This window comes from Caretta caretta, chromosome 6 (genome assembly GCF_965140235.1).
Source record: "Caretta caretta isolate rCarCar2 chromosome 6, rCarCar1.hap1, whole genome shotgun sequence".
Taxonomy (NCBI): domain Eukaryota; kingdom Metazoa; phylum Chordata; order Testudines; family Cheloniidae; genus Caretta; species Caretta caretta.
Window position 1 is genome coordinate 86,096,013 of NC_134211.1, and position 17,339 is coordinate 86,113,351.

General features: G+C 43.9%; 1 long non-coding RNA gene across 1 annotated transcript in view; it reads left to right on the top strand.

Moving 5' to 3' along the window:
- LOC125638641 (uncharacterized) overlaps positions 1 to 17,339 on the top strand; it is a 28,184-nt gene continuing 10,845 nt past the window's right edge. Inside the window, exon 1 of the long non-coding RNA XR_007357272.2 lies at positions 1 to 87. This is a non-coding gene — a long non-coding RNA (uncharacterized LOC125638641). The remainder of the gene's footprint in view (positions 88 to 17,339) is intronic.

Consider the following 17,339-nt stretch of genomic DNA (forward strand, 5'->3'; position numbering starts at 1 on the left):
CATGCAACGACTCATTCAGGGATAGGTGGCCCTGTATCTCCTAATCATTTTAATCCCAGCGGAGATCCATAAACTGCACTCGACAAGGTATGTATAGTATAATGTGTATTGTATTGTGGCGCTCCCGAGCTATGACTGATAACAGCTTACTGGTAGTTTGTAATGGATTCAGATCCCTCTGCAAACAAAGCAATGAGATTATAACAAAAGCATATTTAATATGTCGGGCCCTGGGGCCATACAGAGGCAACCAGTGGTGCTAGTCCCAATGAAGTGAGGCAATAGGTTGAATTGGAGTTGTAAAGGCCCCCCAAATAAAAGACACCGAAAAGTTACTTATTCGTATCTCGTATGCAAACATATTCTTACTGCGCTGGGGTTTTTTGGAGTTCACAGAGGCACAAATTTATACTGTAGTCAAGGTGGCTCTGAAATGAAGTTTGCCAAGCACCCTCTAAAGAAAGTGTAAAAAACTTTGTAAGGGAAAAAAGTCAGAGTGAGAGAAAGAAAGTCTCTACTTCAGTGACCTCTCTTAGCCTTTTAATCTATTTAACATCCTGAGCCCACGCTGCTGTGTAGAAATAAGTAAATGGTACTCTTCAAGACTTAAGAGCTCTTCAGCATCAAATATTTGCTCTTACTCTGAGAGTTTTTCTCAAATAGCACAAGAAACGGTCCCCTTATAACCGCTGAACCGTCTAATATACCTACCTATTGTTATCTCATCGGAATATTTGCTTTCAAAGGAAAATGTAATAACCTCAAGTGTGCTGTGGCTTGTTTTGATTGGGATCTACTTGGATACATTTTAAATTCTGTGTCTCTCTCTCCCTTAGTTTTAATGTCTCCTATCTCAGAGTTCCACGTTCAGATGGAATACTTTTTTATGAGCGTTTAAACCACCGAGATACATATCCGTTTAGAAGTTCTTAACGTCTGCAGGTGTCGGTTCCCTGAAACAACCCTGCTAATCGGTGGGCATTTGGCAAATGGCGAGATCAAACTCTTTGATAAAGATGTATTGTATCGAATAAAGAAAAGGAGGACTTGTGGCACCCTAGCCCTGGTCTACACTAGGACTTTAGATCGAATTTAGCAGCGTTAAATCGATTTAAACCTGCACCCGTCCACACAATGAAGCCCTTTATTTCGACTTAAAGGGCTCTTAAAATCGATTTCCTTACTCCACCCCTGACAAGTGGATTAGCGCTTAAATCGACCTTGCCGGCTCGAATTTGGGGTACTGTGGACACAATTCGATGGTATTGGCCTCCGGGAGCTATCCCAGAGTGCTCCATTCTGACCGCTCTGGACAGCGCTCTCAACTCAGATGCACTGGCCAGGTAGACAGGAAAAGAACCGCGAACTTTTGAATCTCATTTCCTGTTTGGCCAGCGTGGCAAGCTGCAGGTGACCATGCAGAGCTCATCAGCAGAGGTGACCATGATGGAGTCCCAGAATCGCAAAAGAGCTCCAGCATGGACTGAACGGGAGGTACGGGATCTGATCGCTGTTTGGGGAGAGGAATCCGTGCTATCAGAACTCCGTTCCAGTTTTCGAAATGCCAAAACCTTTCTGAAAATCTCCCAGGGCATGAAGGACAGAGGCCATAACAGGGACCCGAAGCAGTGCCGCGTGAAACTGAAGGAGCTGAGGCAAGCCTACCAGAAAACCAGAGAGGCGAACGGCCGCTCTGGGTCAGAGCCCCAAACATGCCGCTTCTATGATGAGCTGCATGCCATTTTAGGGGGTTCAGCCACCACTACCCCAGCCGTGTTGTTTGACTCCTTCAATGGAGATGGAGGCAATACAGAAGTAGGTTTTGGGGACGAAGAAGATGATGAGGAGGAGGTTGTAGATAGCTCACAGCAAGCAAGCGGAGAAACCGGTTTTCCCGACAGCCAGGAACTGTTTCTCACCCTAGACCTGGAGCCAGTACCCCCCGAACCCACCCAAGGCTGCCTCCTGGACTCAGCAGGCGGAGAAGGGACCTCTGGTGAGTGTACCTTTTAAAATGCTATACATGGTTTAAAAGCAAGCATGTGAAAGGATTACTTTGCCCTGGCATTTGCGGTTCTGCCTTTGCAAAAGGTTTCTGGGGAGGGCAGCCTTATTTCGTCCTTCATGGTAGGACACTTTACCACTCCAGGCCAGCAACACGTACTGGGGAATCACTGTAGAACAAAGCATTGCAGTGTATGTTTGCTGGCATTCAACCAAAATCCGTTCACGCGGTGGGAGGAGGCAAAATGCGACCTTGTAACGAAAGCACATGTGCTATGTATGTAATGTTAACTTTCAAGGTTTACCCTGAAAGAGTGTAGCCACTGTTTTATAAAATGTGTCTTTTTAAATACCGCTGTCCCTTTTTTTTTCTCCACCAGCTGCATGTGTTTCAATGATCACAGGATCTTCTCCTTCCCAGAGGCTAGTGAAGCTTAGAAAGAAAAAAAAACGCACTCGCGATGAAATGTTCTCCGAGCTCATGCTGTCCTCCCACACTGACAGAGCACAGACGAATGCGTGGAGGCAAATAATGTCAGAGTGCAGGAAAGCACAAAATGACCGGGAGGAGAGGTGGAGGGCTGAAGAGAGTAAGTGGCGGGCTGAAGAGAGTAAGTGGCGGGCTGAAGACAGGGCTGAAGCTCAAAGGTGGCGGCAGCGTGATGAGAGGAGGCAGGATTCAATGCTGAGGCTGCTGCAGGACCAAACCAGTATGCTCCAGTGTATGGTTGAGCTGCAGCAAAGGCAGCTGGAGCACAGACTGCCACTGCAGCCCCTCTGTAACCAACCGCCCTCCTCCCCAAGTTCCATAGCCTCCACACCCAGACGCCCAAGAACACGGTGGGGAGGCCTCCGGCCAACCAGCCACTCCCCCACAGAGGATTGCCCAAAAAAAAGAAGGCTGTCATTCAATAAATTTTAAAGTTGTAAACTTTTAAAGTGCTGTGCTTAAAGTGCTGTGTGGCATTTTCCTTCCCTCCTCCACCACCCCTCCTGGGATACCTTGGTAGTCATCCCCCTGTTTGTGTGATGAATGAATAACGAATGCATGACTGTGAAGCAGCAATGACTTTATTGGCTCTGCAAGCAATGATTAAAGGGAGGAGGGGAGGGTGGTTAGCTTACAGGGAAGTAGAGTGAACCAAGGGGCGGGGGGGTTCATCAAGGAGAAACAAACAGAACTTTTACACCGTAGCCTGGCCAGTCATGAAACTGTTTTTCAAAGCTTCTCTGATGCGTACCGCGCCCTCCTGTGCTCTTCTAACCGCCCTGGTGTCTGGCTGCGCGTAACCAGCAGCCAGGCGATTTGCCTCAACCTCCCACCCCGCCATAAACGTCTCCCCCTTACTCTCACAGATATTGTGGAGCACACAGCAAGCAGTAATAACAGTGGGAATATTGGTTTCGCTGAGGTCTAAGCGAGTCAATAAACTGCGCCAGCGCGCCTTTAAACGTCCAAATGCACATTCTACCACCATTCTGCACTTGCTCAGCCTGTAGTTGAACAGCTCCTGACCACTGTCCAGGCTGCCTGTGTACGGCTTCATGAGCCATGGCATTAAGGGGTAGGCTGGGTCCCCAAGGATACATATAGGCATTTCAACATCCCCAACAGTTATTTTCTGGTCTGGGAATAAAGTCCCTTCCTGCAGCTTTTGAAACAGACCAGAGTTCCTGAAGATGCGAGCATCATGCACCTTTCCCGGCCATCCCACGTTGATGTTGGTGAAACGTCCCTTGTGATCCACCAGAGCTTGCAGCACTATTGAAAAGTACCCCTTGCGGTTTATGTACTCGGCGGCTTGGTGCTCCGGTGCCAAGATAGGGATATGGGTTCCATCTATAGCCCCACCACAGTTAGGGAATCCCATTGCAGCAAAGCCATCCACTATGACCTGCACATTTCCCAGGGTCACTACCCTTGATATCAGCAGATCTTTGATTGCGTGGGCTACTTGCATCACAGCAGCCCCCACAGTAGATTTGCCCACTCCAAATTGATTCCCAACTGACCGGTAGCTGTCTGGCGTTGCAAGCTTCCACAGGGCTATCGCCACTCGCTTCTCAACTGTGAGGGCTGCTCTCATCTTGGTATTCATGCGCTTCAGGACAGGGGAAAGCAAGTCACAAAGTTCCATGAAAGTGCCCTTACGCATGCGAAAGTTTCGTAGCCACTGGGAATCGTCCCAGACCTGCAACACTATGCGGTCCCACCAGTCTGTGCTTGTTTCCCGAGCCCAGAATCGGCGTTCCACAGCATGAACCTGCCCCATTAGCACCATGATGCATGCATTGGCAGGGCCCATGCTTTCAGAGAAATCTGTGTCCATGTCCTGATCACTCACGGGACCGCGCTGACGTCGCCTCCTCGCCCGGTATCGCGTTGCCAGGTTCTGGTGCTGCATATACTGCTGAATAATGCGTGTGGTGGTTAATGTGCTCCTAATTGCCAAAGTGAGCTGAGCGGGCTCCATGCTTGCCGTGGTATGGCGTCCGCACAGAAAAAAGGCGCGGAACGATTGTCTGCCGTTGCTCTGACGGAGGGAGGGGCGACTGACGACACGGCTTACAGGGTTGGCTTCAGGGAGCTAAAATCAACAAAGGGGGTGCCTGTACATCAAGGAGTATTTCAGGCAGGACTGCACGGAGGGTTCCAATAAGAAATGGTGCACCTAAGTTATCGTTGTTATTGGAACAAGGAGGTTAGCCTGGCCTCTGATTGATACATGGCTAGATTTACCTCGCTGCACCTTCTCTGTGAGTGACTGCAGTGTGACCTAGAGGAATGAGTCCCCTAGACAGGGGAGGAGGCAAATGAGTACAAAACAAATCTGGTCTATTTCTTGTTTTGACCCACTCCATCTATCTTTTACATCTTTGGCTGGCAGCAGACGGTGCAGAAGGACTGCATGCCATCCACATCTCATGGCTGCTTGGCAGAAGATGGTACAGTACGCCTGCTAGCCATCCCCATCTCTTGCCTGCCTGGCAGAAGATGGTGCAATACGACTGCTAGCAATCCTCATCTCTTGCCTGCCTGGCAGAAGATGGTACAGTACGACTGCTAGCAGTCCGTATCGCCTGCCTGCTCACCATAAGATGGTTCAATAGGACTGACTGCAGGACTAAAGAGAATGACCTGGTCAAGTCACTCCAAATTTAGTCCCTGCGCCCATGTCTGCCCAGGCGCTCCCAGCCGACGCGGCCAGGAGCACCTCGGACACGATGAGGACGACTACCAGTCGTATTGCACCGTCTGCTGCCAGAAGGCAAGGGGTTGCTGCTACTGTGCAGCAAAGCCGTACCGCGTCTGCCAGCACCCAGGAGACATAGGGTGACGGTTACCTGAGCGGGCTCCATGCTTGCTGTGGTATGGCGTCTGCACAGGTAACTCAGGAAAAAAGGCGCGAAATGATTGTCTGCCCTTGCTTTCACGGAGGGAGGGAGGGAACGGGGGCCTGACGACACGTACCCAGAACCACCCGCGACAATGTTTTAGCCCCATCAGAGCGCTCCATTGTGACTGCTCTGGACAGCACTCTCAGATGCCCGATTGTTTGCCATTGCTCTGACGCTGGGAGGGGCGCTTACAGGGTTGGCTTCAGGGAGCTAAAATCAACAAAGGGGGTGGCTTTACATCAAGGAGTATTTCAGGCAGGACTTCACAGAGGGTTCCAATAAGAAATGGTGCACCTAAGTTATTGTCCTTATTGGAGCAAGAAGGTTAGCCTGGCCTCTGATTGATACATGGCTAGATTTACCTCGCTGCACCTTGACTGCAGTGTGATCTAGAAGAATGAGTCCCCTAGACAGGGGAGGGGGGGGAAGCAAATGAGTACAAAACAAATCTGGTCTATTTCTTGTTTTGACCCACTCCATCTATCTTTTACATCTTTGGCTGGCAGCAGACGGACTGCATGCCATCCACATCTCATGACTGCTCGGCAGAAGATGGTACAGCACGACTGCTAGCAGTCCGTATCGCCTGCCCGCTCACCATAAGACGGTTCAATAGGACTGACTGCAGGACTAAAGAGAATGACCTGGTCAAGTCACTCCAAATTTAGTCCCTGTGCCCATGTCTGCCCAGGCGCTCCTGATCGACCTCACAGAGGCGACCAGGAGCACCTCAGACATGACGATGACGGCTACCAGTCGTACTGTACCGTCTGCTGCCACAAGGCAAGGGGTTGCTGCTACTGTGTAGCAATGCCGTACCGCGTCTGCCAGCACCCAGGAGACATAGGGTGACGGTTACCTGAGCGGGCTCCATGCTTGCCATGGTATGGCGTCTGCACAGGTAACTCAGGAAAAAAGGCGCGAAATGATTGTCTGCCCTTGCTTTCACGGGGGGAGGGAGGGAACGGGAGGCTGACGATATGTACCCAGAACCACCCGCGACAATGTTTTAGCCCCATCAGGCATTGGGATCTCAACCCAGAATTCCAATGGGCAGCGGAGACTGCGGGAACTGTGGGATAGCTACCCACAGTGCAACGCTCCGGAAGTCGACGCTTGCCTCGGTACTGTGGAAGCGCTCCGCCGAGTTAATGCACTTAATGCACTTAGAGCATTTACTGTGGGGACACACACACTCGAATTTATAAAACCGATTTCTAAAAAACCGACTTCTATAAATTCGACCTTATTCCGTAGTGTAGACATACCCTAAGAGAGAAAGTGAGTTAAGAGATAGCAGAAGTAGGAAAGTTACCTGAAATGAGGGAGATTCACAGAATGAGGACAACAAAGTGGAATATAATTTGATTTCATACAGCACCTGTCATGCTGAAGGGGTGATATCTGGCTCCCTTTAAGTCAATAACAAAATTCCCATTGACTTCAATTCCCATTGACTTCAATGGGCCAGGATTTCACCCAAGGTTTCCTAAGCACTGTAATAAGAGTTGAACAGTGGTAATAAATGGACTGTATAAGCAAAGGGAACAGCCAATACACACTCAATAATATATCATATACAGCTTTGAACATTAAAATCTGGCACAGCACAAGAGAAAGGATGGGTTATAATTAAGGTTCTGACCAGGGAGTCAAAAGATCTTTGTTCATTTTCTGGTTCTGCTCCAGACCTCCTTCATGATATTAAGCAAGTCATAACTTCTCTATGCCCCAGCTCTCCAGTTGCCAAATGTGGTAATAATTTTTATTTTCTCCTACTTTTTTCTTATCTACTTAAGCTGTAAATTCTTTGGGGCCGAGACTGTCCCTTGATATGTATATGTGCAATACCTAGAACAATGGGACCATGACCTCAATTGTTGTCTATAGACACTGCCATGACACAAATAAATGAAACAAATTAATGTAGTAATACTAAAGAGAATATGGGGTCCAAGTACACATTTCTGGCTCTGAGAATACGAGCCATGGGACCTTTAACTCGCTCCTGGAGAGCAATCAGAAGGGAGCAAGAACCTTGGATTATCATCTCAGCCCAATGAGGTCACTTCTGGCAGTGTGGCGCTCCCAAATACTGCACTGCATTCACAGATTTCAAGGCCAGAAGGGACCATTGTGAAAGTCTAGTCTGACACTCAGTATATCACAGGCCATAGGTCTTCCCTGGAAAAAAAAAATCCTAGTGCATGTCTCTTAGAAATAGGAGTGCACCACTGAGAGGGAACCTCATAAAGTTAGGTTTTCTCAGTCCAGATGCCTAACCAAACTTTCTCTAAAGTACGCCAGTGTATTTGGTCTGTAAAATTGACTGAGAACCTTACAAGAAGAGTGTTTCTTGTCATATTTCCAGTCCTGCCCGTTGCTGTCTGAGCCAGGGCTGCGCCAGAATGTCATAATGAACAACGTGAATATTTCAGCCAGAACCAAAATAACATTTCTTTTTTAGTTCGAGGGGAGACACAACTAACTACTTGAGAGCAAATGGTCAGTTCAGCATCCCAGATGCATTGATTTACTCAGCCCGCTTTGCAATACTCCACTGAGCAAAATAAATGGCTTCTTTCAAAAAAGTAAAGCATCCCATATTTTCTCAGGTGGTATGAATAATTTTTAACATGGCCTCGGAAGATTGCAAGTTAGGTGCGTGGTCACGCCCAGTGCTACTGACTTGCCGCTAAAACAGAGAAGAAAAGTGTGTGTGTGAGAGAGAGAGAGAGTACATAAATAGCACGTTCTCTCTCGCTTTTTTTAGCCATGGAGGCGGCACCTGATCCTGCACCAAAACGCCTGGGGAAATCAACGGGGATTGACTGAATGCAGCATAGACCCCTCTGAGCTCTCACAGCAAAAGCTTTACAGGACAAAGGGCGTTTCCCTTCGCCACCATGGCTTCGGTTTTTGGGGAAATCATCATCGTTCGCCTTCCAAAACTGCATATCTTTATTTTTATTGGCGGATCGGTTTTCCGCAAGCTATTTCATTTGAAGCCGGAGTAAAAATGGCTTCGAACAAATTGGCAGCTCTGGATCGAATTCACTACAAGGACTAGATCACGTTCCCTCTTTTCCAATACAGTATGAAGGAAGAGTATAGCACAGTTGTAAGACACCGGTTTACCCGCAATCATTTTAAAATCCAGAATGCACCCTCCGCGAGGAAATTCCCCTCAGTCTAATACAGACGCCAGTAGCTGGGGTAGGGTGCAAAACTTTCACGTAGTTGGGACACATTCCTAATGGGATTTTCTGTGGATGTTCCTAAATCTTCTCAGACTGCATCAAGCAGTTATTACTTAAAAAGAGCTCCATGCTTAAGCAAAGGAAGCTTCTCAGACCCACAGGAAAACCATATTCTTGGAATAAATGAGCAGCGGAAATAAGAATAAACAACACAAATAAACATCGCCGCAGGCGACATTATTGAAATTGAATTATGTGCAGGAAAATTCACGATGATACCAAGTGGATTGCATATTTGTAAGTGAAATGACTGCTCAGACAACTCAACATGCAAAATAGCTTTTTCATGGAGCTTTTTCATGAGAGAGGAGTTGAGGAATTCATTCAAACTGTAACCTTTACATTTTGGGACTGATGCTGCTCCTATTGGAGTCAATGAAATGTAGCCATTGATTTTAATGACAGCAGGATCGGGCTCTTTACCTGGACACCATGAAGTGAATTAGACATCGATTCTGCCAAGAATGTATGTGTTTTTATGTACACGTACACAGAGCGTGTAAACACACATAGACGTGATACTGTCTGTATATAGTGTGTGCGTACGTGCCTAGAGAAATAGAAATCCTATGTTTGTATTATAATGTGATACGATTATATAGTATTTTCTGTATATATGAGGCATACAAAATGTATAGCGTTATGCAAGTTGCAGTTACAGAGACCTGGGAATTGGTAGTGTAACTTTACAGATAAGTGTCTTTAAACTCAATATTAGGAGTATTACGCACTGTTCAACCTGCGTCTCTTCTTGCAAAACATCCCACCTGATTCTGAAAGTGACTATTCGATCCAAGGTTTCAGGGTAGCAGCGGTGTTAGTCTGTATTCGCAAAAAGAAAAGGAGGACTTGTGGCACCTCAGAGACTAACCAATGTATTTGAGCATGAGCTTTCGAAGTGAGCTGTAGCTCAGGAAAGCTTATGCTCAAATAAATGTGTTACTCTCTAAGAGCCTAACTCACTTCCTGTCTTTCAATCTTACCTTAAACTCATCCAACTCTCTTTGTCTTATGATTGATATTCTCTGTGGAGTGTTTTGTGATAAGGATGCTGTTTTGTAGTGTATATTATACTATGTCAGAAGGATGCCATTTATATCCAGTGTGTATTGTATTTGCCTCTATCTCTTTTCCTCCCAGAGGAATAATGGTATTTTATTGTCGTTTCCCCCATTCCCTTAGTAGGTTTATCTCTTTCCTCTTTATGTTTCTCCTTTATTTTCATTTTGTATTTTAAAAATGATCTACGCACACACACGCTTGTTGAATTTAACACAATACAAAAAAAAATCAAAAAGCCAAACCTGAAGACAAAGGTTTCTTCCTATAATGGTGAATTATAAAGGCTCTAAATTTCTTTTACTTTTATCTCCAACATCCATGCCATATTTAAGGGCCTTCTACTGGGGCTGCTGGTCACCTGGGGAACAAATCAGATGAAGACTATATGTAGACAGCTGGTTTGTCTCTGGGCTCACATTTGCTCTGTAACCCACAAATTTCTGTTGTAGAACCTGATTCTGCATGGAAATCAATGGGACTTCTCTTGCATGAAGGAGGACTGCAGGATTGGGTTTTTCATTTGCTTTCTGCTGAGTCTGTGTAATTGACAAGGAGGAATGATTTTGCAAACTGAACTCAAGAAAGCAAGGAATGTACAAAGGGACAAATCCTCCCTGCCCTGCCTCCTCTGTGGAGAAGGAGAAGGAGATTGTGAGGACATGAGCAGGGGATGCACAACTCCTCATGCTCTGCTCCACTGGGACCCTTTGCCTCAGCATCCAGGGCATGGTGGTGGATGGATCTTACACTATATGGTCAACAGCGTTCCTTGAGTGTGTGGGGTGCAGCAGCCATGGGAACTATTGTAGTCCTGAGGCTGCAGTGGCAGCTGCAGAATGGCTCCACTACCATGGCTTGGAATAAATATTCTATCAGCATCCCAAACCCCACTCCCACTCCCCCCTGCGCCCACAACCCAATCCCTTTAGTCTGTGCTTAGAGTCCATTTGCCTGACTGTACGTAGAGTTCCAGATCTGATTCTAAATGAAGGGCACAGGATATCAAGGGCAAGATGAGATATAAATCCAAATTAAAGCTGTTGCAACATGAGTATGCAGGGACCCTTTTCCCCCTCACAATGTTCCCAAACAAGTGGCAGCTTAATGCTGAGCTAGCAATCCCGGAGTATAAAAGTTAACCACGAGCTCAGCTGGTAGCACTGATCACCCCAGAAAGGGCATGTCTTGGAAGGGGTTTGGGGCATTCACCTCCTCCAGCAGGGGAGCCCCAAAAGGCTAAGGAACTCAAGAGAAGAATCAGACCAGCTGTACCTGCTTCTGCCACAATGACTCCAGCCTCTGTTGCTCCAGAAGGGCATGTCCAAAGGTTGCCTGGTGTACAAGGGCAAAACCCAGTGAACTCTCACTCCATGCCTGAAAAATGTAGAGCTGTTCAGAAAGTGAAGAGCTCTTATTTTCTGTCTAAGGAAGGACTGAGGAAGGGTTAAACCTGAGGAAGGGCTTCAGGGTTTGGCCTCTACTGGGATAGTTTCATTAAGAGTTTCTTTATGAAAATGTAGTATTGTGTCTTGGAAGAAAGCAGTAGAAACCCAAGTTTTCAAAATGATACATTTTGGGTTCTTTTGATTTGCTTTCTGGATTTTTTTGAGCTTTTGGGATTTACATTTTTAAGCTTTTCTTTGCAACCCCATTTTGCTTATTTGCAAAATGAAACATGAGATTCTCATGTAATGAATTGGTTTCGCAGCAGCTCTAATAAATGTGTTAGTCTCTAAGGTGCCACAAGTACTCCTGTTCTTTTTTCATGTAATCAATGACTCTGGGAGCTGGGGCATTCGGGAAAACACCAAATAATGCAAGACTCATAAAATTACAAAAGTTGAATGAAATCCATGAAGATTGTGCACAATTCAAGAAAGGCAAACAGAACCAAATCTCTTACTTAATTTTGTTATGAAGATTTTAGAAGCCAATTATTTGCTAGTGAACTGACATTTACTCTTTTTCCTGTTGTGCTACAAATTACATTGGAGGCCACTTACAGTGAATTTGGGAGGAGTGAAACTCCACTTTATGCTAAAGTAGAATGAATCTCTCCCCCCCTGCCCTCGACTGTTTAATGGATTGCATCATGCAAATTTCAGGTCTAATTCTGTGATTCATTTCTGACAGGGAACCTCTGTTTGGGGCAAAGTTTTTCTATGAAAAGTAGAACTTCAGTATAAAAGACTCCACTGTGTATATAGCTGTACTTGGAGCTTCTGAGCAGGACACATATGTTCGATTTTTTTCTCCTCTAATTTTTATTTCACAGATTTTTTACTAACACAGAATCCTGCTCTTTAGTTCTGATAATATTTTGCACATGCTGCGTGCACAATGCCTGCTGCTGTGTTCTAAAGGATAAGCCAAGCTTTGATCTCAAGGTTCTCAAATTACTCAGAATTCATTTCCATCAGGACATTGAGCCATAGGACATGGCTAAACATTCAAGAACCTTTCTACATTATTGTATAATTTACTAGGCAGTACAAAGGTATTAATTGCTGCTAGGTTAAAAACCAGGGAACGAGGTGTTTGGTGAGCCTAAAATTTTTTTCCCCAGTTGGAAGATTTGATTCTGAGACTGTAGCTGAAAAGATGTTTTCACAAAGATCAGGGGTTTGTTGCAATCACTGGGCCTGATTCTGCTGTGATTTTCACTGGAGTAAATTAGAAGTAACACCACTGACATCAGTGGGATTCTACCCGCAAAAGCTATTCTCAGAAGTCTCCATGATAAATAACAGCATCCTTAACTGTACAAAGAAATGCCACTCAAGCTATTACTGTTTGTAGGGAGGTTACAGCAGAAGCAAACATCTAAACCACAAAGCTCTCCCTTTTACTTTTGACTATAGCTGAGAGAAAGCAAAACCCTGTGTCCAAATGATCCTCTACAGCTGCAGAGTTCAAAATAGGCATCTCAGTTTTGTGGTTTGGACTCAACTCTCTTTTTGCCATTCTTGTTTTGTTCTTAGAAATTCAAGTTGCTGAGATGGGTGCTGAGTATTTACTGTAGTGTATTTTTATATTTAATTTTAGTCTAAAACTAAGAAGTAATAAATGACCCTGACCAAATAGCAGCCCTAAATTATGCATATATGTTTGGGGTATACGATTTAACATATTGCATAATTTAAAAGGTTTATTTCATAGTAAGTGCTTCATCTTCCTTTCCTCTTTCTGTATCTCAGATCTCCCCATAGAAACCCTGTGCCTCTCTTTTCTCCTCTTCTATCCCTACACATTTTTGCTTCCATCCTCCTTCCGCCCCCAAACTTTTAAAATTTAAATCTTCATTTTGGTCACTTTCTTGTGGAAACATCAGGTGTTGAACAAATTTTACTGCTACTGACTGTGGGCTCGACCCTGCTCCTTAGTCAATAAAAGGATGTAAGGAACAATTTTACAGGCCTAGTACAAGTTTTTCTGTATTATAAACAGACCAGTCAAAACAAAACTAGAGGAGACCTCCTCTTTAGTGGTGTTATAGTCAAAGGCTGGGCACTCTGTCCATTACATATTTTGTGAGCTGAAATGTTACATCCCTAGTATGAGTAAGGAGAGAATATTTAGATTTATTTGTTTTAACCATTTCAAAGCCAGTCTATTCAGTTACTTTCTAAATGGCAAGAGTGCAAACAGCCTGAAAGTTTTCATTTCAAATGTTGTTGGTGTTTGAGTTATTGAAACACAGCCTCACTGCCAAAAGGCAAAGCTGCAGAATCCAGAGGCGCAGGGTTGAGAGGCAGGCAGGCCTAAGTTCTAATTTTGGCTCTGTGTCACTAACTCACTGTGTAGCCTTGAACAACTCATGCTACTTTCCTGGCTCTGTTTCCCTGCCTATGAAATAGAGATAAATATACTAACCTGCCTAACTCTCTGGGTGCCGTGCGGACTCATTAGTTAATGTTTGGACAGTGCTCTATATAAAATGCTGCAAAAATGCTAAATAAGTATTAAAATCACATTTGAGTGGACAAGTGGTTCATAATGGACTAAAGACCCGATCCTGCACCATTGGAGTCAATTGGAGGTTTGCCTTTGACTTCACTGGGAGAAGGATTTGAGTCTAATGCCTTTGTTTATTTTTAAAGGCAATTTAAATGGCCATGGTTTCTAATGCAGAAAAGCTATGACACATGTGCAGTAATATTTTCCATATGCACTTTTAAAATTAAAGGCTACTCTGTGGTGTTCGATACCTGGGTACCCCTGGATATAATATTACGTAGCAATTCTAAACGTGTCCCTCTAGGTGATCCAAGGATGACTGACGTTTCTCATATAGCTTTCTGTCAAGAAGTAAACAATTAAAAAAGGAAATAAAATACAAAAAGTGTGTGATTTTTAAATAACGCTTTATTAGAATTTGTGATAACATACAGAAATACACAGGACATGAAAAGTCAATTTCTCTCCTATAGGCCTGACAATTGCACTTCACTACAAGTCTATCCCCAATTACAGATCAGGACAAAATTGTTCAGCTGATTAACACGTGAACTAATCTGTGATAGGTTAACATTCATGCCTGGACTCACTACAATATTTTCTCAAGCAGTCTCTTTATTTTTGAACTTTGGAGTACATTCTGCATTGACTCACAGTTGTGCCATCTCACTAGCTTCACTGGGAAGGAGCAAGTGGGCAACACAGGCTGAATTTTGATCTTTGGAAGTGTAAAACAATCCCAGAATTTAGGCCTGACCCTTCCCATGTTGACATAAATGGCAAGCCATTGATTGACTTCTTGATCAGACCTAAATAAATAAATAAAACTGATTGGATAGAAAGAGGAGGAGTGGGAAGAAAACACATGTAACAATTAAAAGCAAATAAATGGTTATTTATCCTTCCCCTCCCTTCCTTTGCCACACTGTGTACTGAATTCAGTAAATTAGTGTCCTAGCACATCAGCTGTATTCTTTAGGAATTTGGCAAGCTCATCCCATATAGCTCTAAACTCAGCTGAGTTGTCTTCTAGCTAATTGTTTTGTATGCTGCCATCCCTGCTAAATTCAAATACCCGTCCTTGTAATTCTCATCTCTTCCCATCTTCTCACTAATAATCTCTTTGCACTTCATAACGCAGTTGCTACCTACTTAAAAAATCCTATAGTTTCTTCTCTTAATACCAAGTTAACATACTTGCTGTAATAATGCAGTCTATGAAGGTTTTCACTTATACTCCAAAAGTCATGAAAGCCAGGGTTAGGCTCATCCATTCATGCCTTCCATCTTGTTTACTGGATTAATATGAGAACAGTTCCATGATCTCATGTATCATATTGCGATGCCTTTACACAATGACATGAATGAGGAACAGCATCTGACTCATTTCCACTAGAATAAAACAAAACATTCTTGGGGGGGCCTTCTGTTGCTAAATGAAAGCTGAGGTGACGGAGGCATTTATTGAGAGTATTTCCCAGTGAGAGAGTGAATGTTTCCCTGTGGTAATGTTCGCTTACTATGACTCTTATTTATTTTTGTATGCCTTTTAATGATTGACCTTTTTGGAATCATTTTTGTCTGACAGAATTTGTTCTAGCAGAGGGATATTAAACCACTTTCCTATTGTTAGATTTGGTTCATTGCAGTTGTCTTTCTAAAATGGAATTTTTCTCTTCTTCTGTCAATCGGTAACCAATCTGTTGATAAACAGTACAGGTAACCTCCTACAGGCAGGGACTGTGTCATCTTCCGTGTCTAGTACCACACCAAGCATGCCTGCAGCACTCAATGAATAATAATAAAAGAGCAATAATTAATTATTTAAAATGCTAACTCCTCTCTTATGAATAGGCTGTTTTCTGATAGACTAAAGTTCCCGTGTTTTGATTTAGTGCTAAAGAAGGTTAAATGTCCTGTATAGGGTGGACTGATAGCTATTTCAATTGGTTAAATATTTTATGCTTGTTTTAAAACAGTAACTGTTTCATTTTATTTTATGTATTTCTCAAAAGGGTTGCCTTGTAGAGCCTTCCTGCTTTTAGGTCTACAACATTTTTACATTAGGGAGAAAATAGTCTATCTGTACTTGAATAATTCCACTGTATATTCTGTGTTTGGCTGACTGTATTTGTAAATGGAAAACAAAAATGAAATGAAAGGGGAAAAAAACCCACAATTCCGAATGCCTTATCATGCAGACGCATTTCAAAACACTCCACAGCCATGATAAAAATTTAAAAGAAAAACCAGTTCATCCTTCAAAATTCATAATAATTTGCAACCAGCTAATGGCCAATGAAAACTAATGTGTCCTGAGTTTAGACTTTAAACCCAGGGAAGGTAGCGACATTGCTGATGTCAATAGGCAATGAGCTCCACGTGCACAATAGCTGAAAGAGCGACCACCCAAAGTGACACATTTTGGTATTGAAGATGCACAGAGACCTGTATCAGTTGACCCCAGCTAACCAGAAGAGGAAAGAGTTACTAACTCAGAAAGGTAACTTGGGCCCTGCTTGTGAATGGTTTTGTAAATCAGCATAAGCGCCTTATAAGTAATGCAAAACTTTCTCGGCAACCCAGTGCGACTGGGGTGGGATGGGTTGGCGGGTTTCACATGATCGAACCTCCTCATAACAAATCCTAGCTGCTCTATTAATACAGTACCATTTGCAAACTATGCTGGCGCATCCATACACAGTGCAGCAGTTCCTTTGACAGTTAATGTGTGCAGCTTCTGTTGTCTTGACACCAATAGCAAGAGTGTCCATGTGGACCTGTGTGTGTGAGCAGAAGCCTTAAAATATGTGTAACAACAGAGGGAAAACATCACATTTATACCTAGTCATCAGGAGAGTGAGCATATGCTGTTTTAACAGACAAACCTGGATCTTAAGCTTCTTTGGCATGTAAAGACTCTTTGTGCAGCTGGGAAATCCTCGCATGCTTTTCCAAACTCTGAACAAGTGTCCTTGGACTGCTGAGAAAAAATGTTTATTCGCTTAATTTATGTCACCGTTGATTGTGCTTTTTGGCCCTCAGAGGGTTTTAGTTTGTTTGTATGCGGCAGCTGTATCGCAGCTGCAACCACAACATCCTCTGTCTTTCTTTTGTGTCAACAGCAGCTTTTGCAACCTGCCCTGCGCTGCGCTGATCCCGGTGTTCTCCAAGCACTCAGGAAAAGCTTTTATTTCACTTAATTAATGTATGTGCATGGAGCAGTTCAGTTCTAGCTCTGGCTGCCTCTTTTTGACCCTCACAAGCACTTTTTACATTTTCACTTGTGTGACACCATTACAGCCCCACTTCACTTGTTCTTCTAATCTCCGTAGAGATCCAGAAGTCACCTATTATTAGCATGTGAATTGCAGAGTTACATTTTAGGTACCTCCCCTAAGAAAAAGAGGGTCTGTCTCATCACGGCTTTGGTTTTAAACTTGGTACAACTCTGTTGAAATCAATGAAGCTACATTAGTGTAAATTGAGGATAACACAGCGGTGAATCAGGCCTAGGATTTTTAGTGAATGTTATCCAATGTAAGTATGTACAATCATGTGCCAGTAAGATCACTAATATATTTTATTATAAGATATTATATTGACAAATAGTCATCCTGATCTCATATTCTTTTACATAAACTTACTGCCTTCTTT